The 26,375-nt window shown below is 35.3% G+C and overlaps 1 protein-coding gene across 2 annotated transcripts in view; it reads left to right on the top strand.

Annotated features, from left to right (window-relative positions):
* Positions 1-26,375, top strand: part of tei (teiresias) — a 169,062-nt gene that overhangs the window by 19,853 nt on the left and 122,834 nt on the right. The window lies entirely within an intron of this gene.

Raw genomic sequence — 26,375 nt, 5'->3', positions numbered from 1 at the left:
CTAACGAAACCCGGAACTGAAGATGACTTTTGTGGTTGCTATTCTCCCGGTTCTGATTAAACTCTGGGAAAGTTTAAGGCAACATACACTATGCGGTTTGATCTTTGGCCTAGAGCCCTCATTTGCAATGACACGTGCCTTTCTCTAAAAATATTCGCGTGATCAGGACAGTGTGCGATTTTACAAAAAAGAGGAGAATAATCATTGCAACCGCAGTTGTTAATTTATGGGGACAAGTCCTGTAATTCGTACCGAGGCTTGTTGAACACACACCCGGCGGATGACGATTTATAGCTCGAACAGCTGCTAAAGAAGTATCGATATACGTATAAACCGATCTACAAAGATCGAGTCATCTATAGATCATATCGATCATTGAACTTTCTGCTGATTATTGTGTTTTTTCCCAATTTGCCTCCCTCGATCGTAAAAAATGGTTGAATACTTGTTTTTCCCTAATCGGGTGGGAAATTCAAAAATATATATAAATCAACCAAAGGCGCCAGCATTTTATAGTTTTTCCACACGTCCTCGAAGGCAATCGACTTCCCGGTTTAACTCCGTCACGCAATGGCTGACTGTGATTGAGGACCATCAAATCTGCCAATTTCACTGGATCCCTTCCACTTTTTACGAGGGTCCCGAGCCCCGAAAAGACATATTGACTGCAGGGAAAGGACGTTGCTTTCGCTCTTAACTTCCTTTCCAGTGGGGCGACAAGAAATTAATTATTTTTGCTCAAGTGCGGACTTTTCGAGGGGATGAACTTACGTATGCTCGATAGAGGCGGAAGAGGAAAACCAACAGACCTTATTTAGAGGTGATATAATTGAGGTATAAAAACTTTACCATTTTTGGAAAGAGTTGCAAAAGGTGCAAAAAGGTTTCGTTACTATCAATCACAAAATGGCAGGAGTAAAGAAAATTTCAGTTTTATTTCGATATCGATTTTGGTATTTGGACCTGTACCTCAGATTTAAAATATACGCTTTTAAATCCTTTTCTAAATGAAATTGCAAAGCAACCGATGGCTCACATTGTTTTCCAAACATTGAAGTTTTAATCCTGTACATTCACATATGGACTGTGTTTTAGGTGGGTTAAATGAAGCAGAGATCCACTGGTGTTTGGTCTTCTGGAAAAAAAACTGGTAAAATAAATGAAAGTTTGTTGAAAACTTGAGATTTACTAAAATTGTTGTGAGCTTGTTCGTTTTCGAGGTAAAACGTGCCCCTTTCATTTCTCTTTCAATCAATATAGCGTTTGAATGAATAGCTTAGACCATTGTCAAGATTTTGACAATATGGCGAACGTTATTGTATCACAAGGACTAAAAATAATCACTTAGTAGTAGGAATTCTGAAAATCAAAAATACTATTGGAAGGGATTATTTTGCATTTTCCATATGTATTTTAATGATATATTTGATGTGAAATTGCTTTAGGATGGATTTAAATCAATTTTATTGTTTTTGATAAAAGTTGAAAAAAGTTGGGAAACTTATCACTCGACTTTGAACCACTGTAACTTCGTTAGCGTTAGGGAGAGAGATGTCCGTGGGGAACCATTTTGTAGCTCCCTTCTTCGGTTTTGTATCATCTTATTATACGTATGCAGTAGATGTTTCCTCCAAGTAAGTTATGAGGGTGCAAATAGGAAAAGACACATTTTTCTGTTAAAAATATAGGATTTGCAGTCCAGTTTGAGACTTGTTTCAATTGAATATTAAACGAAGTGGCATATATTTTATTTTAGCCCAGCAAAGCCCTGTTCTAGTGAAAAATATCCAAAAAAACTTTTAATCTCCAAAACCCCTAAAAGTGCGTCTTGCAAATCAACGAAATGCCTTTTAGATGAGCAGCAAAATATCGATTACTGCCTAATCGTGGTTCGAGTTCTAAAATGAAAAAAACCTATACGGTTGACTTTAGGAAGCCAAATCACCTTATGCTCTCCTGGATTAGCATGATCTTCCCTAACTCGTATACCGAATTTAATCCAAGAAGGAGTACATTAAAGTCCCCTATTATCCAGTGTCCAGCACACTAGGTTCAATTAATTTAATTGAAGTTTTGTTAATTGCCGGTTTCGGATGCGGATCTCCCGGGCTGCCTCAATGACTGGTTTATATTGATAGTTAGGAATAAGTTGGAACGGAATTAGGTACGAGTCTAAGCCGCCCCGTAGAGAACACAGTTTGCGGTCGAACCGTTATATAAAGTCGATATTGCATCCGGGACTTCGGGTTCGAGACGAAATTAATCGTTTGAGGGCCCGAAACGGGATAAACTATATAACAAACTACTTTATGGAGCGACGAAGGCCGGGAGTTTTATAATAATTCGTAATTCTCGATTAATAAATTACTTAAAATTGAAAGCATGAAGTAGATTATGTTGCGCGTGTAAGATTTACGCAAATTTATTGCTAATTTCCTCGCCGAGATTAAGTCGCCGAAAACTTTTCGCTATGAGCTCAAGACTTTGTATATAGAAGTCTTTTAATTTAATTTATGCTCAGTTTACGGAGGCTTAAATTGTTGTTCGGAGCCGGCCTTATTTACCGTCGCGACGCCTCGTTTAAGATAGGGATTGGAATAATTGTGAAAGAGCATCTCAGCCAGTTTTACACTTTTAAATCCAGCTTTACTTCCAATTAACTTATGGGACAAAGAGAAGAGGTCGGAAGGCAATCCGGTTTAAATCGAAACGGACCCGGATCCAGCAATAGCCCAATTGGATTTCATACGTGATACTTCATAAGTTCGTCTTCTGAGTGGGTTACAATAAGCTCCAATTTCGAGGAAAATTGAGGACACAGCAGAGAGTCAGTCTTTGAACTTTGATTTTGTTTGCGTGACGCATCTTTAAAATTATTAAAGAGGTAACTGGAACTTATTATTCGTTATTGCCGTAGAGGTGTATACAAGGGAGTGCGTATATGCTTAAAGAATGTAAAATTTATAATTAAAATTTTTTTTAGTCTTAAAATACAGCTACGCCATATTATCTAAAAATGTGGAGGAAAGAAAATATTCTTGTCAACGTACCAGTTTTTAGAAACGTTTTTAATGTGAGAACTACAGTGATATCCTAAAGATTCTTCTATACAATGTGGATGAATTCATATTTTTAAATTTAGTTTTTTACTTCGCCAGTATCAAAAAACAGTAGAGATGCATTTTTGGCTCGAATTTGAGGAGTAGAACGTAAATTCTATACTGCGAACATGTTGATTTTCAAAAATCTTGTCTCTTCTTTCACCATTTCGAACGAAACTTTATTCACCATTGTCGAAATAAATGTGCATCTTCATATTTGTTGTCTGCCAACCCACCCGGGCATTACTAAATTTATCACATTTCTCAGATGATTTAAAGTGAATTAAAAGGGAACTATAAAATGGCGTTTGACGGACATCTTTATATCCAACAGTAATAAAGTTAATGTGGTTCAAAATCAACACTAATTTCTTACAATTTTCCCTTCCGAAAAAGGGTAGCTTCTTTGCTCGAAACCTATTTATATAGTTACATTATTGTTACAATATAATATTTAAAATTCTCCCTAACTCAACCTTATTTAGTATAATAATACCATAATCACAACTCAGAGAACCCCAATTATAGCATCAAAAATCCTCCTGTTGGAATCTTTACGTAAATAAACTTTTTCCTTCCGACGAAATTAGATAGTTTACTTTAGAAACAAAATACGTGACTTAAGTGCCTTAGCAGTTTCCTCTCGTGAAAATACGAAGACAGCGGCAGCAGCAGGTAAAGTTTAGCTGATCCATATTCATGAAGGTCTCCTCGTAAGGCATGCGACAAAACTGTTTATGCAGCCCCCTGTAGTAATTGGCTATGAAACTTAGACCAAGTTACTCGAGGAGGATTTCCTGGAGTTGAGGGCAGTTTTGTTAAATGAGGTATATAGTAGTTTAAATCAAAAATTTTCATTTCACCTTCATTGCTCTATACGTACGAACGTCAATTGCCTGAAATATTTATAAACTTCTCCACATAAGAGAAACGTTTATTTTCGAGGTGAGAGTGACTTATTATTTCGAGCAGTCTATCTCCATGAAATTTTATGCATCCTCTTTAAATCAGCTCGGTTTTATGCAACTTTCCTCTCAGCTGTAGCTCGTGCGAAAGTCATACAAATTTATAGCTAATTTTCTACGAGCGATTAACTTCGCTGAAACTTGGCCCGACCACGGGAAACTGAAAAGTTTGCTGAGGGTTTTCATTTATCTTTACGTAGATTTTGTTCAGGGAAAAATTAACTCAAACCGGGGTCTCGATAGGAGCGTATAACACGTTGTTTAATATTTATGCAGTCACAACGTACACGTACCGCAGGCCCTCGATATTCATTATTCATTTATGCACGTCGAATATTCGAGAAATAACTGTTCGTGGCAGACGCCAGCGTGAAGATCGGATCTAATTTATATGGACATACTGCTCACGTGTTGAATACAGGGACGCAAATTAGATTTCTTTCATCTCTAAAGAAAAAAAATAACTGCTGCGCATAATTTCAAAATGTACAATACACACATCTTTTACTTAATTAATAAATCTAAAAGAGATTTTTCTTGTTTCAGGTAAGTGTCTTTGTGGTGTATTCCCTCAAGCAAGTTTGTAAGTATGTCTTTAAAATTCCCTCATAAAATCTTTTCTAGTTGGGCAAGCTGAAAGGGCAACGAAGGATAGCCAGCATCATACATTATTAACTAAACAGCTTCCCGGCATAGCTGCCCGATTAACCGGGCCATTCTTTATATCCTACAGATTTCCCGGGGTGATTTCATCCATATGGACGTTATTGGGGAGAGCAAGTTGTTGTTCTGCTTGTAAATATTAGCCCCAGGTTGTTAATCTTTGAATTATTATTTGAGAAAGACTCTGTTTGACGAAAAACATAAAGTTTCAGATAACGTTCTTGAACTGTAGGAAATTCTGAAAAGTTTAGTATCTATAAAACTCAGAAGGACACTTCAAATCTGTTAGTCTGTCCAATCCAATCAAAATCGACCTTTGGGCTTATCTTACAAAAGAACGAAAATTTTTATTGAATAAATAGATCTTCTAGGACAACGATTTTCTGGGAGAACAATCGGCAAGATATAACATATAAACAGTAAAATTTACAACTTGATTAGTAAAAAGCAGTGGCGTAGCACAACAGCATCTGATCGCAGCTGAAGTTTCTAGCAGTTTCAACGCTGACATTTCACTTCTGTTATTAACCGAACCCAGGGTCGATCAATCGCATTTCAAAAGACCGATCGATTTTAGATTGACTTCTCTAAAGTATTTTTCTCTATTTACTAGAAGTCCTCTGTAAACTAAAATTTTGAGTTCACAGACACTTAAGTTGTCGGTATGCACCTAAATGACGGATGGGCTATGTGAAGTTGCCTTTTTAACTCCGCTTTGTGTTGAGTTCAACAGCTTTTATATTTTAAAGATTTACGTTGGTGTCGCTTCATATCGGCTCGCTGGACTTGCTGAAATATCGATGAAATAAATATTTCCCTTGTCGAAGGTTTGTTCTCTAAAAACAGATGTTGGAAGACGTATAAAAAATTTGTAGAGGAAGTAAATCAGATTTAGAAATAAAAATTTTAATCAAAGGTTGTATAAAAGCAGTAAACGATTCGCGAATTCCTAGTTAAAAGCGGTCTACGCGCGAAAATATTTAAATGTTAGAAAACTCTTAGCCATCATCGCTCTATATAGCGGAAAAGTTTCTGCAACGTTAATTAACTCATTATTTGCGCTTTTGTTTGATTTAATAATGTTTGATATTTTGCACTCGTCCCTCTTTTTTTACAAAAAAGTACTCTTGATACCTTTCTACATGAAGTGTCCTTTACTCTAATTTTTTCTCTCAACTCAAGTTTTTCCCCGTACCAGAAAAAATGTTTTGAGCAATCCTGAAGGTTCTTCCGCTAGCTACGAAAAATTTAGTATACAGAATTAGTCAAAATTTCGGGACTTAGTAACTTCCCTTTACATGAAATTCCCTGTATTTCAGTCATGAATTGAATGCTGTTCAAAACTTTTGAACTCGAGATCTCGAGGTAAGAGGTCTTAAGAGACGTGGAAATGGGACTAGGGAATTGTAAAGTTCTTTGGACATATTGCGTGTAATTAAGTGGTACTGTTATTGTAGGTGATATTTTAGCGTTGTTGATTGCCCTCTTACCCATCAACTTGTTTTTCCTACCGCCTTTTTCGTCAATCAAATATTGTTCTTTCGTAACCCTTTCAACAACCGAAAATTCCTCCTACCATCCCTCTATAAACAATTCTTAAATACCAAACAATCAAACTTTTCCGCCGTTCCCGAAAGCCTACTTCCATAACTTAAATTAAAACACTCGTATACACAAACTCCGCAATTTAGTGCGGAAACTTCCGAAGAAGTTGATCGTTGCGGCGAAATTAGCCATAAACAAGTAGAAGCCTGCACGCGTTTACTTAAAGCGAATCTTGCATATATTCAAGTCTTAGCAACTTTGAAGTAATTCGCCATGTTGCAGTTTGCTTGAGCAATTTACGAAAAAGTCAAGAGTTTTCTAATTGTAATTTCCTCAATGTTACAAACTTCGGGCTTATCTCAATTTACAGACTAACAAATAACTGTTCAAAGTATAATTCATTACTTGTTCCTATCTCGGCCTCGATCGAATTAAATTCCTACGTATCTTTATTTGTTCTGCAAAAAGTTAAACATAAACTTGGAGAACGTAACAGCAATTTATTATTCTGGCTGTTTATTGGAGAGTCGAAGCTCTTTGTCTTAGTTTTGCTTATAAATTAGACGCAGCTACTTTCTTCTGAGCAAAAGTTGCCAGCAACGTTTTCTCCTAATTAAGTGCCGATTCTAAACGTATTCTACCGAGCGATGTGTGTAACTTTTATCACTGGAAGTTCGAAATGCGAAAAAGTTTGTGCCGAAACGAGCCCTTTGTCTAGTGCTCCACTAATTATGGAGCATATGGATCCGTTGTCAACGGGAATTATTATTTCTGAAAACAAAGCCCTTTTGCGAAATGGATTTCGGTTTTCTTTGTTCGCGGGCTTCTAATTGGGGGGCGGTTGCAAAACTATTTAATTTGCCCGATGGAAATGTTGCTCGCGAATAAAAGTTACTGTTCGTCGGATTGTTGTTCGCAGCCATTAAGGCCAATTGTAAAACTGAATTGCACGAGTTTTATCCGAGGTTTTTGTAAATTGGTGCTGCAAGTCGACGGAAAATTTGTCGGCATTATTCATTCACTGGGAAGTTTCTAGTTTCAATTCCTATAGTGGTATTTAACGAAAAAAATATACGGATATAGTTGTCTTTATGATTAGGGATGGAATCTCAGAAACTATAAAAATTCCCATATCCCATAATGTTAATGTTTTTAAAATAGTTCAGGCTAGGATTTTAATACTCTTGACATCAAAAATGTGCAATAAGTACCAAATGGATGGTTTTGAAAAGAGAAAATGAGAGAGGTAGATGACTAAAAAATAAAAAATAAATTGAAATAATTAAATGTGGTAAATGCAAAGAACAAGAACAAACTCATTTTCCTTAAAACTCAAATGAAGAAAGGCATAATGACTAAGAAGTTAATCTCAAGCTAATTGTTGTCTTAAACTAGAGTCCTTCAGAGGATCACTGGGACATGAAAAACATAATTACCGAAAGGGATAACGCATTTACTACCCTAGACAATCCTAAGAAGAGAGATCTTTTATGGGAATGAGAAAGAAATGAATATTAATCGACAATCCTTTATATTTAGTGACTAAATGCGGTAATTAACCAATTCCAACACACCATAAAGTGAATTACTCTCTAAGTAATTGCTTAAGGATTTAACCGGAACGAAACTTAATGTGTTTAAGATGAAATTCGTATTAATTTACATGAATCGTAAAATTCCTGTTACAAACTTGATTGGTTTTCTTAGAGAGCGTTAACGCAAATTTTATGAAGGGCGTAATAAATGTAAACCCAGGGTGATGTGGCTATGATTATTATTCTGATTGGATTCATTGAATGTATATTTCAATTTATACCTGTTAACATATCTGAGATTTACTTTGAACCTATTTTTGCGATTTTGAAAGATACAAAAAAATGAAAAGAATCAAAAAGGCGAGGATATAAGCAGTAGATACTTTCCCCTTTTGAACATTTTTAAGAATTTTTTTTGAACATTAAGTTGCAGCTTTTGATAAATGGTTTTATCGAGGTCAATGAGTATTGGAATGTAACTATTTTAATTTTAGATTTTTTAAAATTTCGTGAAAAAAGCCATGAAAGGTCCCATAAAGACCATTAATTTCATGTATCTTTATGTCAACTGTTGCGTAATTTTCGTGAAGATATATGTTCTTAAAAGCGAGTATGCTGTAGGTAATAGATCATTTGGTTTTGATATTGGTTTCCTACTTTCGTTCGTTTATTGCCAAAATTTACGAAGTTACGAAGAGGTGTCAAGGTTCGTGTTATTAGGGAAATTGAGAGCAAATGCCTTCATAAATTTCCAAGTGGTACGCGCATTGTTTATATATCCCATCTATAGGCCCATTAGCCTTATTATCTGTCATCCATCTTTAAAAAAAGTTCCCAATTTTCAGCTTATACACGCACTGTTCACGTTTATTAGAATAGAATTATTCCCCAAGGTTATGAGAGGGGGATTTATTAGATTATTAATTCAAGAAGCTATTATGTTTATTAAGAATTAGAGAAGTCTTTGCCTTCATTGTTGTCAATATTGCAGCAATGGGAAATATTCGAGTCTATCTAATAATTTCCACAGACCCTTTTTACATGTCTTTTAGCTGCAATTAATCATCTTCTGAGAGTTCCGCGTTAAAACTGTCAAAAAAGCTGAATACTCACAATCTAACGTCTTCTCTTTGAGCGTTACGCATAAAAACCCCCAACTAATTAAAATTAATCCATCAAACCTTGACAAAATGCTACATTTTTAATAAGGAAATGTTTACAGGGGCCTCGTTATAAAAAATTCCATAATTAATGACTCTTAGGATTTTAAAGGGAATTTTTGCTGTATATATTCATTACAAATTCGTAAGGACATCGTGAAAGTTCCAAATCAATTTATTCGATAAAACACAGAGTACAATCGGGAATTTAGTTGGCAGGGATTCGTATCTAATAAAAAGTGGTTGTCTATGTGTTTAGAAAACTGAAATTTTTGCAGTATCATTAATATTAATAAAACAAAAAATAGTAATTATTCAGGCAAGTGATGATTCAAAGATAGAATTACGTACTTGAATGAATAAAATTGCGTTGAAAACCTGCAAAGTAACAACTCAATTTAAATTGTTGATTTTTCAAAATGTTTGGGTAAAATTTTCTTGATTAAATGGTGAATGCAATTTTTTTTAACTTTGAAGATACGTGAGAGATATTAGATAATTAGATATTTCAGGTGGTTAATAGTGTGCCGTTTCTGTATTTGTTTCTTTAGTTGTGCTAAACTTCATAATATATTGAGGTCCCTAATTAACAACATCAACAATTAAGGCTTGATTGCAGTATTAGAATAATTTAGGTAAGGCAAGCAAATGTACACGAAATAGCTGAACGAAAACTTAGTTCCATTTTTGTTTGCTACTAAAGTTTTAAACTTCATATATATTGAAATTGCGAAAAATGGTTATTTTTGAAAATTACAGCATTGTACTGAACCGACTTTTTTTAGTAGATATCAGTAAACATTCATTACAGATCTGCAAAGGAAACTTTTGCGCCCCAAACGAAATCACTCGACAAAACACACGGTAAAATCCGAGATTTAGTTGGAACTGCAAACTTTAAACTAGGATATAAGATCAGGCAAGGTTTCTTCGGTTTGGGATTTCGCGACCTAGAGACTTAAATAAATTCCCGGGCGAGACGTCCCGTAGGAACGCAAACTTATCCCGGAGTTAGACATTTAAATTCGCTTCTTTTATAAATTGGTTTCCTTTTCTTTCCTCGGATTTAAACTACAGTTCGGGCTTAAATTTACAAACTTAAAGGGAGCCATCAAACTGGTAACGCAGGGTGAAACGTGTAGGCTGGCACCTGACGCTCCTGTGTCATCCCTTAAGTAAGCAGTAGGAACAGTAAAATACACTAAGGATTGCAGGATAAAAGTGGCAGACAGCGGCAATCCGGGTTCTTAAGAAATGAAGATTTGGCAGGAGACGTGCGCGTCTAAATTTCACTTCCTGCATAAGTAACTTACTGGACGCAAACTTCTTCCATACTAAATTAAGTTAAAGGGAATTTTTCCTCTTAAAGAAATTTTTTATTCACGTAAAATTTTTAAGGTTTAACTTAAAAGCAATAGACCCGCACCCATACTTAGACAGACGGAGGTCGGAAGTTTTATAACAATTCCTTTCGCCGCATTTCAAGAGTCTGGTGGAGATATATTTCTATAATTGCCGGAGAAAACAAACAGAAGATGGGTCGTATATAATATTTTCCGGGTCTCGCTGGCGAAATAAATCAAAATTTAATCTGAGCCCAGATCCGAGGCATTTGCAAGGAAACAAGATTTACAGGATTCGAAAATTGGGGCCAATAAATAAAAGTTGGCTTCGCACATCTTTAAAATTGCAGCACAAGCATTATACGGCGGGAAAAAGCTAAACAATTCGGGAAGATGAATGGAGCTCCTTTGCTGACTCTGAAAAGGCGACAGCGTTGTTTTTATATGGACGAGATTGGAGCTTAAAAAATAGTTCTCCCTGCGATGAAAAAAAAAAATAATAAAAATAAATCGTTAAGCGAATTTATCGGAAGCGGGCGCACCGGTGTACGGTCCGTAGGGTGAATTTTCAAAGAGACAAAACCATATTTTGTCGCTTTTGTGATGACATATTGCGGCTTGGGAGAGCTTAAACGCAATAGACAATTACCCATATTTCACAACAATAAAATTCGAATACACCGCCGAAACTTACGGCAAAACGGGAGTAAAGCAAATTTGGAAGAAGCCGAAAGTTACCAGGTGAACAAAAAAACTGTTTTTTTACTCTCGTTAAAATTAATTTGTCTCCATGATTTTGCCACGAATTTTCGTGAATTTTTCATATAATATCACAGGATCCCATGTTTTATCGAATAAATCTTGTCCTTAGGCATGAAATCATTGTTACCTCAAAAAAGCATAATCTACCAGCAAAACAACAAGGATCACGAACGCTTTAACGCAAGGAATTTTTTTGCCGGTGTTGAATGGTTTTGCTTAAGGATAACAAGGAAATACGAATATATTGCCATAATGTAGGATGAAACAGTGGAAAATCAATTCTGCAGGAGCAAGGGGTTCTCAAGTGAACCGAGAAACTTGGTAATCCGGTTTTCTCTGCAAATCAGGTTCAAATTTTATGCCGAAACTTTAAAGATAACAACTGTTTTTTTTCTCTAGTTAAAGTTACTTTGTCGCATGATTTCTTCAAAAGTTATGTGGATTTTCTGTCATTTGCCTGGTGGTATGAAAAAATTTTACCTGGAAAAATCGGGAAACAATGATTAAGTTACGATACAGACAAAATTGATCTGGTCAATCGTGAGGTCGAGTTAATTCGGCTGGACAGATGCCCGGAAATCCGTTATATCTTCTCGCCGCTTGGGCACAGGCACAATTACTCACGTCTTCTAAAAATGCTGATTGTGTTCTTGGAATTCTAAGAGGCAGAATGAATAAGAAAGAGTGTACGTGTCCTCGTCGGAAATGTGATTAATTTTGGCACATTCCCTGTTAATTCAATATGCGAATGATTTTTTTGTCGATAAGACGTAATATGTGAGCACGAATAAATGATTGTCAGGCTCACGTTGATAGAGGAAGATAATTAAACTGGTGATATAACTTTGGCAGCATTGATGAAAATCTGGTTTTATTATCATGACGAAAATCATGCTTTCATCGGTCCCAGGAGCACTTATTTCGCAGCAACTCGATATGACTGAAACTGAAACGTTTTTACGGGCGAGAGCGTCTGATAATTAAAAATGTGACAAAATCGCTTTTAGGGTCAGCTCAAGTTTGCTTTTTTCTTCAATTTCCCAACTGTGCGAGTAATAGTGATTGGAGTGTCCGCTTCATCGAGATAGTGTACCTGTCATTATAAGAGTATCAAAACTCCTTTCATCCATTTTTATGCGGTAGTCATTAACCAGATGCGTAGAGATCATTTTTTACTCATATTTGATTTAGTAAGTAAGTAAATTTGCAATTAAATATTTTGTAATACTCTAACCTAAAAAGTGGACATCTTCACAAGAAACAACTCGTTGACGCCAAGAACAAGAAGCTTTCCTAACTGAAGCTTATTTCCTAAGCGGGCAGCGCAATACCAATAAAAATAAATAACTATTTATTTCCCTACAAGTTAATTCTTTTAAGTAAAAATAGACAAATCTTTCCCAGAAAGTCGAAAATATAGTAATTACGCCACTTGAGCCCAGCTGATTAACATTTTAGTTCTTAACGTTGAGAATTAATGGAAGGAAGTATTGAAGCCGAATTTCAATAGAGAGCGGCACACTTTAATCATTGTTGCTCGCACTCTACAGGGTTAATTTTTATAATTTGACAAGTTACCGCGAATTTATTTTCGAAGTGAGAAAAAAGGTATATATACAGGGTGAGTCGGGAGGATCGTGCCATACTTCAGGAGCGTATTGTACATGAAAAATAAATGTAAAAAACTCAAATGTTGTTATCCGATTTTCGTTTGTTTACAAGTTATAGCGTAAATAAAATTAAAACGTAAAGGTTAAGCAACATTTAGACGAAACGTTTCCTGGACGTTGGATTGGTCGTGGTGGCCCTATTAGTTGGCCTCCAAGGTCTCCAGACTTCACATCACTAGACTATTGTTTGTGGGGTTGGTTTAAAACTGAAGTGTACAGAGTAAAAGTGGACACTCAAGATGCACTAATTCAACGCATTAGAAATGCTGCAGCTTTGAATTTCGCTAAGTTTTATCTTTTCGAAAGTATATAATATGTCAAAGTTTGCTTAAGGAGTTTTCGATATTAAATTTAAATGAAATATTAAAAACAGGGCGCGCTGTTAGGCCTGACATCGCAAGCAGTTATGAGTTGAACTGAAAAAAAAGACTTAAACATATTATTTGTTCTTTTTATGTGACATTAGCTTATTTGTTACTTATTATTCAATTATTAAAAAAATACAAAGTTACTTCTAACGGAGAGATCAAGTTCGACATAAGCAAAAAGAAGATTCGGAAATAAGAAATTATACAAAAGGTATGCAGTGTGGATAGATAAAGCAGGAACTATTCTGTGGTCTCCAGAAAGTGCAGATCTTACCTCTATGGATAGTTTTCAAATGTACCTACTTAAAAATTGAAGTTCATAACGATATACGTGCAGTTTTAAATGAAATAAAAGGAAATTGAATGGCGCATATAAAATTTAAATGAAGCAAATCGTGATTTTATTACAAATCCGATTTGAAAACTTAACACAGATTGTATGAAGTATATAGATAATGATGGCGGTCACATTGAACATTTTTCATTACTTTTGTTCCTTGTTTTTGGTTAACTTCATTAGTTTGGGAAAATATGTTGCATTATAAGTAAATATGGCGTAAATAGTGACAAGCTTTAATTTTTTAAAAGAATTTAACGCATTTTAAGCCATCGTTGGTGGTCGTCTTCGATCTGTCTGTCATTGAACGGTAGAGGCGCACCGCGTCTCCTCAATGGAAATATATCGAAAACTTTTGGAGCCATCTTTGACATACTACATATTTTTGAAAAGGGAAAAATTGAAAGAATCCAACTGTGCATTAATATATAGGGTGTCCCAGTCAAAAAACTTTACTTTGATTGATTTTTTCGCGTTTTGATACTCATTTGTTTTTGCTAATAGCGCATCATAAAAATGTTCGTCAATATACAGGGTTATTCACGCTATACGGCTCGGAATATTGTGGCCAAAATACGAGGTTTTCTAAAAAAATTTCTTTTGGGTTATATGGGGATCTATTATGGCTACTTTTTAAAATTATTTTCATATTATACAGGGTGTCCCAAAAGTGCTAAAAGTATCAAAGTTGTGTTTTTTTTAATGGAACCCCTTGTATATTGTTGCATTTTTGGATTCTCCGATCAAAATAAATGTGTGTTTTAATAAGGTTTACAATACCTAGCACTTACGGTTTTTGAAATAATTTAAATTTTGTAAAAATTTGGCCTAATTTTCATGTTTTAACCACTTAAGCAGTATTTAAGTTATGTAAGCGTAATTTACAGTGTAGTGTAATAATGGATCATACTTTATATCCTAATCATGAAAAACTTGCCAGCTTATACAGGGTGTGCAAAAATTAAAACTATTCAAATGAGGACTTTAAGTGGCTATAACTGGATTAATTTAAATGCAATGCCATATTTTTTAACTTACCAGGATATGTAGTTTTTAAATACTCATCGAATGGTACTAGGATGTTCATAGCTAAGTCTTCGCGTTTTTGCAGAATGCACTAAATAATGGCTCCTTGCGCCAACCCTGTATATATTTTTATAAAAATATTTTTTTCCCAACTTCGATAATAAACTCGCAGTGACTTGTAAAATTATAAAAATTAACCTTGTATATGTTGCAATAAAATTTCATAGTCATGGTCAAATTTTATGTCTAGAAAATTGGCTCTTGCTGCCATAAAAATGAAAATTAACAGAACTAAACTGTCTAGAAAATATAAAACCATTGTGAAAATTCCTGGTTTCAGTAGCTTCGAAATGACACTATTAACGTGAGTCACGTCATCAGTTTAAATGTTTATTAAAAAAATCATTTTTCATCTAGCAACACCACCAGAGTTAACGGTACATCACCAAAACACCAAAAATCATGAGCGCGAGATTTTTTCGCTGACTTTTTCCCTTTACTGAAAATGATGACTCGTGTTAAAAAGTGTCATTCCTCAAGTATTGAGATGGGGAATTTTCAGAGTGTTTTCACATTCCCCGCGCTTCAGTTCTGTTATTTTTTCGCGTTTCAGACGTGATTGATTTATCACCGAAACATTAACGATGGTTTTCGTTCGAGCTCTTAGTAAACGATTAATGTTGTTCTCAGTTAATTTTAACTGAGAATAGTTCGCAATTTCACGGCTTAAACAGCCTCTACTTGTTTCTGAAACGTTCTTCTCACACAAAATTGCATTTATCAATGCATTAATATTAGATTAAAGAATTATTGAATTAACAATGTGACATGGCAGGTTTCACTTACATTAGTTCCAGTGCTTTTTTTGTTGTTCGATTTTTTCTAAAAACTATGCTGAAAATTTTGCGTAGAATTCAGTAGATCACCTGAAAACGATAGATAAATCAACTGTTTTTTTGGTTTTAGTTCTCCTCGCTGATGCTGCCTGTTAAGCTGATTTTCGTAACATGGCAAAACGTCATAGCTGAACTAACCTGAACATGTAAAACAAATTTGCTTAGCACAAACTTGTAGCACTTTTAAAAATCAAAAGCTCGCAGCTGACACCAAAAATCGACGGCAAACCGAAGGAATTGATAAATCAACCGATCTATCAAATACGTTTCTGTCATACATCGACCGATCCATTATAAATTGACCTGTCTGAAGTTCGCCTCTCTATTTTACCGAAATCCCCGGTAGAGTAAAAATGTGTGTCCATATACACAGACACTTAAGCTGTCGGTACGTATCCAATGATGGATGGGCCCTGTGGAGTTGCTTTTTTAACTCGCCTTTCCTGCGAGTTCAACAGCTTTTATATTTTAAAGATTTACGTTGGCTCTGTTCCATATCGACTCTCCGGACTCGCTGAAATATCGAAGAAATAAATATTTCTTTCGCCGCAGAACTTTCTTCAAAAACAGATGTTCGACAACATAGAGAATTTCAAACAGAAGCGAAAGAAACGTAAAATTACCTAAACCTAGGAGGTTGAAATATTAAACATCAAACATGAAACATTTCAATTGAAGTCCTCCCGCTTTGGCCACGCAAGTTCAGGCTCTTTACTTGAGGGCTAATTTGAAACTCATTAAAACAGGTATCAAAGTGACGTCGTAGAGTAGGAACGTGATCCTGGCTGCATATCTGCGGCATTATCTTAACATTAGCACCATCTGTGAGAAAACCAGTGAAGTGCGAATGTACAATTTTACGAGATTTGGATATGAAGGGCTCATTTAATTTTCAAATTATTCACAGATTTAGAAAAGTGCAGAATGAAACATGGACTGGAATTTAATTATAAATCGCATGAAACTCCGCCGTTTAAATCTGGAAATTCTAGAGGCGTACTCACTTTGTTTTCAGGTTGTTGGAACATATTTTACCTAATAATAAATCGGAATCCGTATTTCATAGACTCGAATTTGATAAAAAAATTCCTTAAATTTTACAGTTTAATATACCACTTCAGATTGCAAAAATGCATCTCTATGTTGATACCGGTATCCGTTCGTGACTTTGTTAGGAGGTCCTTCCTTAATGCTATAATTACTAAAACACCCATCCCGTTGTTCGCAAATCAAATATAAAGGGTTTTATTCTCTACAGTACTAAACGTAGAGGTAGATGAGCCCGAGTTCAGATGTCAGGTGTATAATTGGTTACCTTCAATTATTTTATTAATTAATTCATCTGTTAATAGATATGTAGATCTTTTAAATGATCTACATTAATGTATTGCCAGATTTTTCAATATTAACAGCATGGTCAATTACAGATAATTAAATGAAGAAATATAAATTAATACTAAAAACCCGTTTAAAATGTTTAGTACCTTCCATAATTTATAATCCTTGTTTTTGCACGAAAAATGTTGTATTATTGCAAGTGAAACTTGTATTTCTATATTTTTAACAAATATGCGAAGATTTTTCAAAAATTCCGAAAAAAGAACGGAGCTAAAAGGCTATTTTACACGATTTTAAAACCATCTTGCAGATCCATCACCTTACGATCTTTGTAGTCAAAAAAGAAAAAAATTACTTTTTTGAAAAGTTATGAAATAATTTTTCATCTTTCAAACTAACTATTTTGTCAGTGAAATCTGACTCGTTTGCACTAATAGAATTTCTCAAGTCGCAACATCCAAAATCCCAACTTTACTCTTGCATTTTATATCCGTGAATAGGAGATGGTTAGATTTAATAAATTCAATTTATTATACATTTAAGGCTATAAAATCCTAGTTTGCAGCGCCAGTTGGCACTAAAGCCGTGCAATTTTAATATTCTGTATTTACTTTGGGAGCCGCCAGATTCAGATCGATATGACTTTAACCCCCCTCTTTTGGGTTATCGATACTAACTTTAACCTAGATTCAGTGTGGTGAAGAAAATGTTTGAATAAGTGATAGAGAATTATTGATGAAAAATTAAACATAAAACCTCAAACACCAAGAATTTTCTTGTAATTTTTTTTTATCTTATCTCTTGTTAAATGGTCCAAACTTGATCTCAAGTGATTTAATTATATTTTCTTTTCCGACATCACGGATAATTGGATAAAGTCTTATCTTTAGGCCGCCACATCCTTCGAGGAACACGTCAAACCATTTTGCCGACGTCAGAAATGGAAGAAAAAGAAAAAGTTAAGTATTGGGAAATTAATGGAGGTTGTGTATATATTAGATTGATGGACGTTTTTGATATATCCGACGTTTCTGTGGGCGTTATTGCTATATTTCGGCCCTCGATTATTTATTTCTCTGGATGTTTTAATGGAAAACAATCATCACAGATTCCAATCTTAAAAATCAATTCGAAAAAAATGCTTAATATTCCAGCTATAATGATTGTTATGTTGTCAAGAGACGTGCATTTACTTTGTCATTATCATCCCAGTAATGCACAGGACTTTCCATATTTCAAAGTTCCAATATTGGTTATGTCATTATATTAATTAGAGATTTTCTAATGTTTTGATTCTCGATTTGTTATTATCATACTTTATCCTTGTTCTAAGCATGTTTCCAATTAACATCGCAGTAAGTATTGACAAAGCTAAAACTCAAATTTCTCTGGGCATTAATAAATTAATCTATCAGGTCCCTTCATAACAATAGAGGTCGGTTAAATTACAGATATTAAACCCGTTATTAATGAAAGATAAATAGTTTTAGCAAGAGATATACTACGTTCTAGGCGAAACGGTTTCGGTATTGGCGAAAGTTTGTTAGGGATTAGTTTATAAGTCGCCGGGATACTCTAATCTGAGCATTAGCTGTTTGAATAGCTGAAATAACAAATAGAGGGGGATAAATTGGTGAAATGGCTCCTAAATTAATGTCAAACAAGTTTTCTGGATAATTTTGCCGTTTTTACTGCTTAAATTTTCATTTGCCACCACTGCGCCATTGTCATTCAAACGTATTTAGTGCCACCTATATTCCGCATGCTACAGCAGACAAAAGCTATGCGTTGACGCTTCTACCGTAAATAGTGTACTCGGCTCTGACGGCAGTTGGCACTTATGTGATTATACAATACCTTCTGTCTTCTTTAAAGAGCCTGTAACGGAAAAGGTTAGTGATATGCTACGTAGTTGTCGACTAGCTCCGAGTTATAATATATTGGCCCATACAGTGGGAGAGACGAGAATTAAAAGAGATCAAGTATGAGCCTTTTTTCTTTTTTGGAGACTTTGTCGATAGTTTTTTAGTTTTTTTTAAGACTTTTTGTAAAACGTTCATTTATTTTTGAATGATTTTTTTACAGCCATCAACAATTCTTCAGACAAGCGTAAGAGAGGAGAAATTTTTACTAAGACAGTGAAACTAAGAAGTTTCCGTGAGAGCTATAAACGTATCAATTAATTTTTTTTGTACTGTTTGGACTCCCAGCTCCCCCCGCACACATGTCAAGAGGAGAACAAAATCATTCATTATATGGTCATCGAAGCCATTAGTTCAGGGTTATTAAAACATCTCATTTCTAGGTTAATATCAATCTTTTTCGAATGCATCTAATAAGTTAATAATTGAATACACCTCCACGTGCACTGTTAATCGCGTATTTGAGCAGCTCTCACGTTTTGGCACAGTATAAACATTTCAATATTCGACTTGTTTGCATTGACTAATGGAAGATAAATAATTTAGTTATCGGCATACATCGACCTTGCTCCTCTTCTATATTGACTGGAATTAGTTCCATGTGTGAGGAAAGCTCTACTGTCAGCATATTATTGATGATTTTGAGTGCAAATTGTTTCGCGTTTTGTTTGTGTTAACGAGAAAAATTAATTCGGAGGAAATGAAATTTACATTTCTCGACGTAAATCATTCCGCAAAGCAAGTTACGGCACAAATTACATTTAAAAGCAATCAACAAAACGTCCGTTTATAAAGTTATTAAAAGTTTTGTTTAAGGGTTTCACTCAGTTACTACCTGGGGGATGCTAAAATTTTAAAAAAATATTGATCAACACGCTCTAACTTCGCTTCGAAGTTCCCGAATATTTTTCGCTTCGCTCGCGTTTACCCGGGCAAAACATAAATAATATGTGGATAAAATTGAAGTTTCCCGAGTAGGATGAGATATGACAACCATATCTCATCCAATTCCTATTTATATCCCCGTCAGCCTTTTGCCTTCCTTATTGAAATTCCATCAGAATCAACATGCAGATGAGATGTTTAATAAAGAAGTATACCCCAGCTGCACGCCATATGCGACAAAGCTGGTTAAAATATTTATAGCATACATAAGTGACAATGAAAATTTGCCTAAGGATACTTTTTGTTAAAAAAAAAAAAACATTTACAAAAACACCCTCGATTCAATATTCCCCGGGAATATTAAGCAAGCGACACGCCGACTTAGAATCCAATAAAGTTTTCTGAAAATTTAATTTGGGTTCCTTTCGGGAGTGTTCTGCCCAATTTAATTATTTCCTGGGCGATATTAGTAGACTTTAACTATCCGAAGTCGGGAGTAATATTTGTAATGAAACGATTAAGATTCAACCCTTGAATGTCCGAAATTATCTTTATGTTTATAGAGATCTGCAAAATTACTGAAAGACAAAATAATATTGGGGTTTCATGCAATAGAATACAATTAGAAATTGGAAAATTGGATTAATTATAATTAAGAGACATCTAGAAAAAAATTAGAAAAATAATTATCGACATGTTCGCTACTCTGAAGCAAATTATCGATTGTAGCTTGTGAGGGGTGGGTTGGCAACCCGCCAATGTGCCGTCAGGATGCGTAGAGAGGTCACTTAGGGCACTATCATTACGTTCATTGCAATTTCTAACACGAATCTTCTTATTCTTGTGTTTTTTTGGGCATCTGCGCGAGCACACCCTTTTAACTCATCACCTGCACCACCTCACCCGTCATTCACATCGAAAGATTCAGCAGTATAACTGTTTTAACATTGCGGTTGCGTCGGAAGATCAATTTTTGAGTTGCTCTATGTACAGACCTACGATACTTCTCTTGGTGGTGTTGTCCGGGTCGAGGCAGACTGAGGCTCTGATCTGCAGATAATCTGTCCCTGATAAGGAAATGACGATGGTTAGAGTTGAATCAAATGAAATGGTTAATTAGGGATAGTAGAGGTCAGCGGCGGTTCTAGTAATTAGTACGCACTGCCCGGGTACACAGAGTGTTCCACTGGGAATCATCATTAGACCTTTTTGGGAAACTATAGATAATAAATTTAGCTTAATATTAGGAATGTACTATTCCTGAATCAACTTATCAAACGGAATTACCCAAAAGCTACGCAACGTTGCTTTAGGTAATTAAATATGGGTATAGGTTCTTTTCTGACGTAATTTCATAGTGTGTCAAAATGATAGTAGGGTTTCATCTAAAATTTTTAAGTTTTGACCGTTTTTTGATGTCCAAATAGCCTCTATTCGTGTGGACACGTCATAAAAAATATTGCGCAAACTTGGCAGCATATTAAAATTTGATCTTTTATAGTATTGTGGCAAAAAATGTAATAATAATATAATAATATGTAGGGTATTTCATTTAAAGCAGTTAAACAAGCAACGACTTTCGGTACAACCGGAAGTGTGACGTTATTGAAAATATTTCAGATGAGGTCGCTCTAAGGCTTTTACCAAACCGCATAATTTTCGTGACTTTGCTATTCATAGTGTTTCCAAAACACCCAATGACGATACCCGATGGGACACCATGTGTGTGCGTCACTGCTTATAGCTCGTAGCATGCAGCAAATCATCGGAGAAACAAAAACGTTTTCGAACTTGAAAATAAAAAAATCTTCTGTTATTCTCCTGCTTTTGGTAATTTCCTGAAATCTATATGCGGTGAGCAATTGCTTTTACTGCATTTAAATTCAGTTTTCCAATTATAGAGAACCTATAACCAATGACCTATAACGTAAATTTTTCCCTTTAAAAACCGAAATGTTCAAATTAATTTTGGAAAAAATAGAGGCGTGTGAGTTTTAGTATCTTTCCAATTTTTAAGGAAATTATAAACACTCTTACAATTGCTCTACGCCAATGGTTTCGATTTCTTAAAATTATGTTTTTTTAAATCTCGAAAATGTGAAACTGACTGTGAAGGAACACGGCCATGCTAGTTTTGGAGATGTTGCGAATTTAGGTGATTTTTGAGAAAATCGCCATTACTTTCGCAAAGGCGCCACACTAATGGTTTCATTTCATTTTCTGTTAGTTAGTGCTTATGTTAAATGAAAAGTGTTTGAATTTTACTGTAATAACTTTGAAAACTCAACGTAAAATGCAAAATTAGCCAATTATACAAAGTGTTCCATGTTAAAACGAGCGAGTTGGCGTCTCTCAGGTTAAACCGTTTAAAGTTTTTCAAATATCAATGAACACTTCGGGGTTTAATGGGGTTAAGTCGAATTTTCGACAAATGAATTTGCGAAAATCCATTTTAAGATCGTTTTATTTGTATCTCAATTTGCCAGAAGTAGATTGTATCATGCATTGATACATGCACCTACATTACTGCCTACAAGCCATATTATTGTAATGAGCGTTGGGTCTGGAGAGCTTAGTAATACGGTTTGATATCAGCCTCAAGGCTTTATCAAAATTACGAATTTAATAAAGATTTAATACGGTTCATTGGCCCTGAAATATTCATCGTATATCTTAGGATATATTGTCTAGAAAAGCAACGGTATGGGAAACAATAAAAGAGCGCCCGTCTGATGCTAATACCCGATAAGAGCTACGTCGAAGACCCAATATACTAAAACGTCGAAAGATATTTTTGCTCCCCGGCATATTGGATAATAATAAAACCGGAATTATTTACCAGGAATTCATCCTTCTAATGAATGGGATTTACTTTTATTCGGGGAAGTTAAAAATATTCACTGAGGCCCCTTTTTTGACAGATGTAATAAATTGGCCAAGAAAATTGTTTCCTTCTGGCGAACAAATTTAATTTTGTCGAGTCAGATCAATCTTAAGATTCAGACTCCACGTTAAATCGGAGGGCCATTATTCATTCTTGTAACACAAAAAAAAAATAAAATTAAAACGAGACTTTAATATGGAAAAGCGCCACCGGAAATAGCGATTTAACTTTTTTAAATTTCGACGTTTTAAATTATTACTTCGAAACTTTCCGATTGAGGAAATGCATGTCGCAAATGCAACCCGACAGAGTTTAACAAGACTCAGGACTTAAATACAAATAATAACCTTAGGTAGAAGACTTTGTACTTTTTCCAGCGAGAGAAAGCGAAGAGGGAAGAGAATAAATATAGATATAGAAGAAGAAGTTTCATATTCCATAGAAGCACGAGCACTGCCGCCCTTGCAAATTTTGAATTATGATGCACAATGTGCATGTTTCTAGAGAGAGAGAGAGAGAGGGAGAGAGAGAGAGATCATGAGCAATTATGTGCAATATGAAACATAGGTATGTCACCACTGCTGTTCCTAATGTTGCTAATATTGGCTGTAAGTAAACGTATTCCATTCCCCATGGAAAAACTGCCGGTGAACTCCACATTTCCACTCGTATATCACTTATATACAGCGTATTCATGAAACATGCAGCGAAAATTCACGGCGTTATTCCCTGGACTATTCTAATAACATTTTGTCCTTTAATGTTTTCGAAGACCTATTTGTTGCAGCGCGAGAAACACTTCCGGCAATAGAAACATTTTATTACTAAACATTACACGTAAAGTTTCTTGACCTACAAGAACTGTTGAAAATGACTACCCAGGATGAAGTAGTCATTGTGAGGTCTATTTCCACCAATCCATTGCTTGATAAATTCGCTTCATTGCTAAAAAAAAACAGCGTGAGTATCTGGAGCGTTTTCGGGAAATGTAATAAGGAGTTGGCACAATAACTGTGTGTGGGCTGAAAAAAGTTCACATAAAGAACGTTTTCAAGATGAATTCTAGTGGAACGTTTGAATTGGAATTTTGAGGATACTGGATAATGGTACCGATATTTTTACCAGGAAGACTGACCGGCGAGGTATATCGCAGGTTCTTGGCACTAATGCTACCTCAGTTTCTAGAAAATTTACCATTCGCAACAAGAAATGCAATGCGGCTTATGTACGATGGTGTATCAGCGCATTTCAGTATGGTCGTTCGTGAATTTTCAACAATAACTTACTCGGTGATCGCTCGCTTGGTCGAGGTGGATCTCACTTGTGTCCCGATCGATCCCCGAACTTAAGCCCCTTGGATTATTTCCTATAGGTGCACCTAAAGGCATTAGTTTACAATACCCCAGTGGAAAATGTGGAATATTTTAAAAATCAGATCATTGCTGGGTGTAACTAAGTAAGAAACGATTTTGATGTTGAAGGTGTTCGGCACTCAATGAGAAAAAGATTAGATTCTTCCATCCTAGCTGGAGGTAGTCGTTTGCAGCAGCTCTCGTAGACTAAGAAGCTTTACATTTAAAATTTAGGAATAAAATGTTGCTATCGTCGAAATTTTGCTTCGCTCTGCATCTTCGGACCAAAGAGGCTTTTCGAAAATCACCAAAGGACAAAATATTTTTCGAATAGTCCAGGGAATAACTCCCCGAATTTTCGCCGCATGTTTAATGGACACCCTGTATAAACATTTTCGAACAATCTAATAAGATCGTATACCCAAATCCTTCCCTATCACGTTAATCTGCTGATCTATTGAGACACAAATATAGCAAATCAAACCACGTTATCCGATCGCTAGATCTCATCCACCCCATATGCATCCGAATTTTCAATTAGACGCGAATAAAATATTCATCCGCATAGATGGAGTCACGTCATGCAAGGAATTCAGCCGTGTAGCAGACGCGTTATTTATTATTCAAGCTAATTCAATACTGCTTGTATATGAGCATGATACGAGACATTTGTAAAATAGGATTGCCAAATGGATAAAGACACGAAGAACGAGCTTTGAAGCGGAAAAATCGATACGGAACACTAAATCTATGGCCCGAGCATTCAGTTACTTGTAAACTAATACGTACAGCGTCCTGAAATGAAAAATATGCACCTACGTCTTTTTGTGCCATGAAGGTTTAGGTTATTAATTCTTGATAAAATGGTGTAAGTACCTCAGTAGGAGAAGAAATTTCTGTTGAAACATTTTAATTTCACTTCATTCAACACGATCTTAAAATCTCTATTGGGTAAAATATATATATATATGGTCCATTCTAGCCAAAATAGCGAATGTACTACATAAGTGAAATTCTTCTAAAATCTGGATTTCCTGGAAAATCTATACAAGCAAGTATTAAATATTTCTTTTATTGACTTTTAACACGTTCAACCTTAGACCTCAATATTGAGAGTTTTATCAAGGGACTTCGTAAGAAATCTCGACAAAATGGTGCAGTTAACATACCTCTTGTATGAGATGGCGTATTGATATTAGACGCCTAAAGTGTTTTTTTTTAATAGAATCATTGTTAATTCTATACAAAATAGTGGATAAATGTACAGACATTTTTCCATTAAGTTTTAACTGCGACATAACGCGTTCCGAAAACGTAGGACTTCATTGGTGGTTCATGTTTTCGTTTACGTATGAGAGATTACGCATGATGCGACACGGTTTTTGCGATATACGTCGAAAATTCGACATTTTTCACATTTTACTTGCTTATAGCTCCCAAAAGAATTGAGGTAAACACAAATTCCGTGAACTTCGCGTCTTATTAACCACTGAAATATTTTTCAACAGAACTTTACATCCAATGACCGAGGAACTTCAAAAGAGAACACAGACATGTTATTTCCGGAACGAAATGACTCCGAAGCTAATTTTCAATCTGACCGCTCATCGGTGCGTGTAATACTGGGGGTGTTCAATTATTTATTAATTTCCCCCATTTCCTGGTTTCATGGCAATCAAAGTGTACTCGTGACGGGATTCCTGGAGTGCGGTTGGGTAAAACAATCCCTTCTCATGGCACCTCATTATCGCAATTTATGATGGCCGTCTTACAGGTTGTCTCTATCACACTAGGGTAAATAGGACGTTTGCATGACCCTTTGTTTGGATATGTTGGACGTTTCCTCATTGTAATTATACCTGGCACGAGGTCGATGTATTTGTGTTTGATGTTCCGAAGCAAATTTCAGGCTAGAATTACTTTTGTCGGGAATGTTATATAGGGTGTTTCGCGAAGAAAAGCCATAGATTGAGGGCGGATAGACGATCTAAAATCTAGTTAAATGCGCTTAGATTGTGAGCCACAGCTCGAGCCTTCGTCGAGATATAGGCATTTTAGTAAATTTCGTCGAAAATCCGGCTTTTTCTATTTAAATCTGCTATTTATTCGCTTCCTACCACTCGAAACACAAGTAGTACTACGTTTTTTAAATCGACATTAAGTTGCCTATAAGATAGGAGAGTTTTTGTCGGTGAATTTGCCTTTTCAAACACAACGTAGTCCCTCAAAGAATAGGCAAATCCGGAACTCCATATTTCTGGGGGTTACTCAATGGCAGCTCACGCAACTAATTTTCCAGCTACCTCTTTGGATATTTCATCAAATTGGCTCTATTTAATATACTTCTAAATGGAATACCCACTTTTCCGATTCAAAAATATTTTGGTTGGAAACGCCGCTTTAAACAGTTAAAAACAACAAAAGTAGGTATACGGTTTAAAATTGCTGCATTTGGAAAAAATATCTATGAACCCTTTGCCATTACACCACAGAAAAATTCTGAGGATATTTTTATAAATAGGTTCAAGTTCTTCTGAAATTAATTAGGAAATAAGTTCGCGCATTAGTGTTAAAAGTGCATAATACACAACGAAACTGAGCTTTACTTGATAGATTTTTAATT

Source organism: Euwallacea fornicatus, chromosome 22, assembly GCF_040115645.1.
Source record: "Euwallacea fornicatus isolate EFF26 chromosome 22, ASM4011564v1, whole genome shotgun sequence".
Taxonomy (NCBI): Eukaryota; Metazoa; Arthropoda; class Insecta; order Coleoptera; family Curculionidae; genus Euwallacea; species Euwallacea fornicatus.
This window is presented reverse-complemented; position numbering and strand designations above follow the sequence as displayed.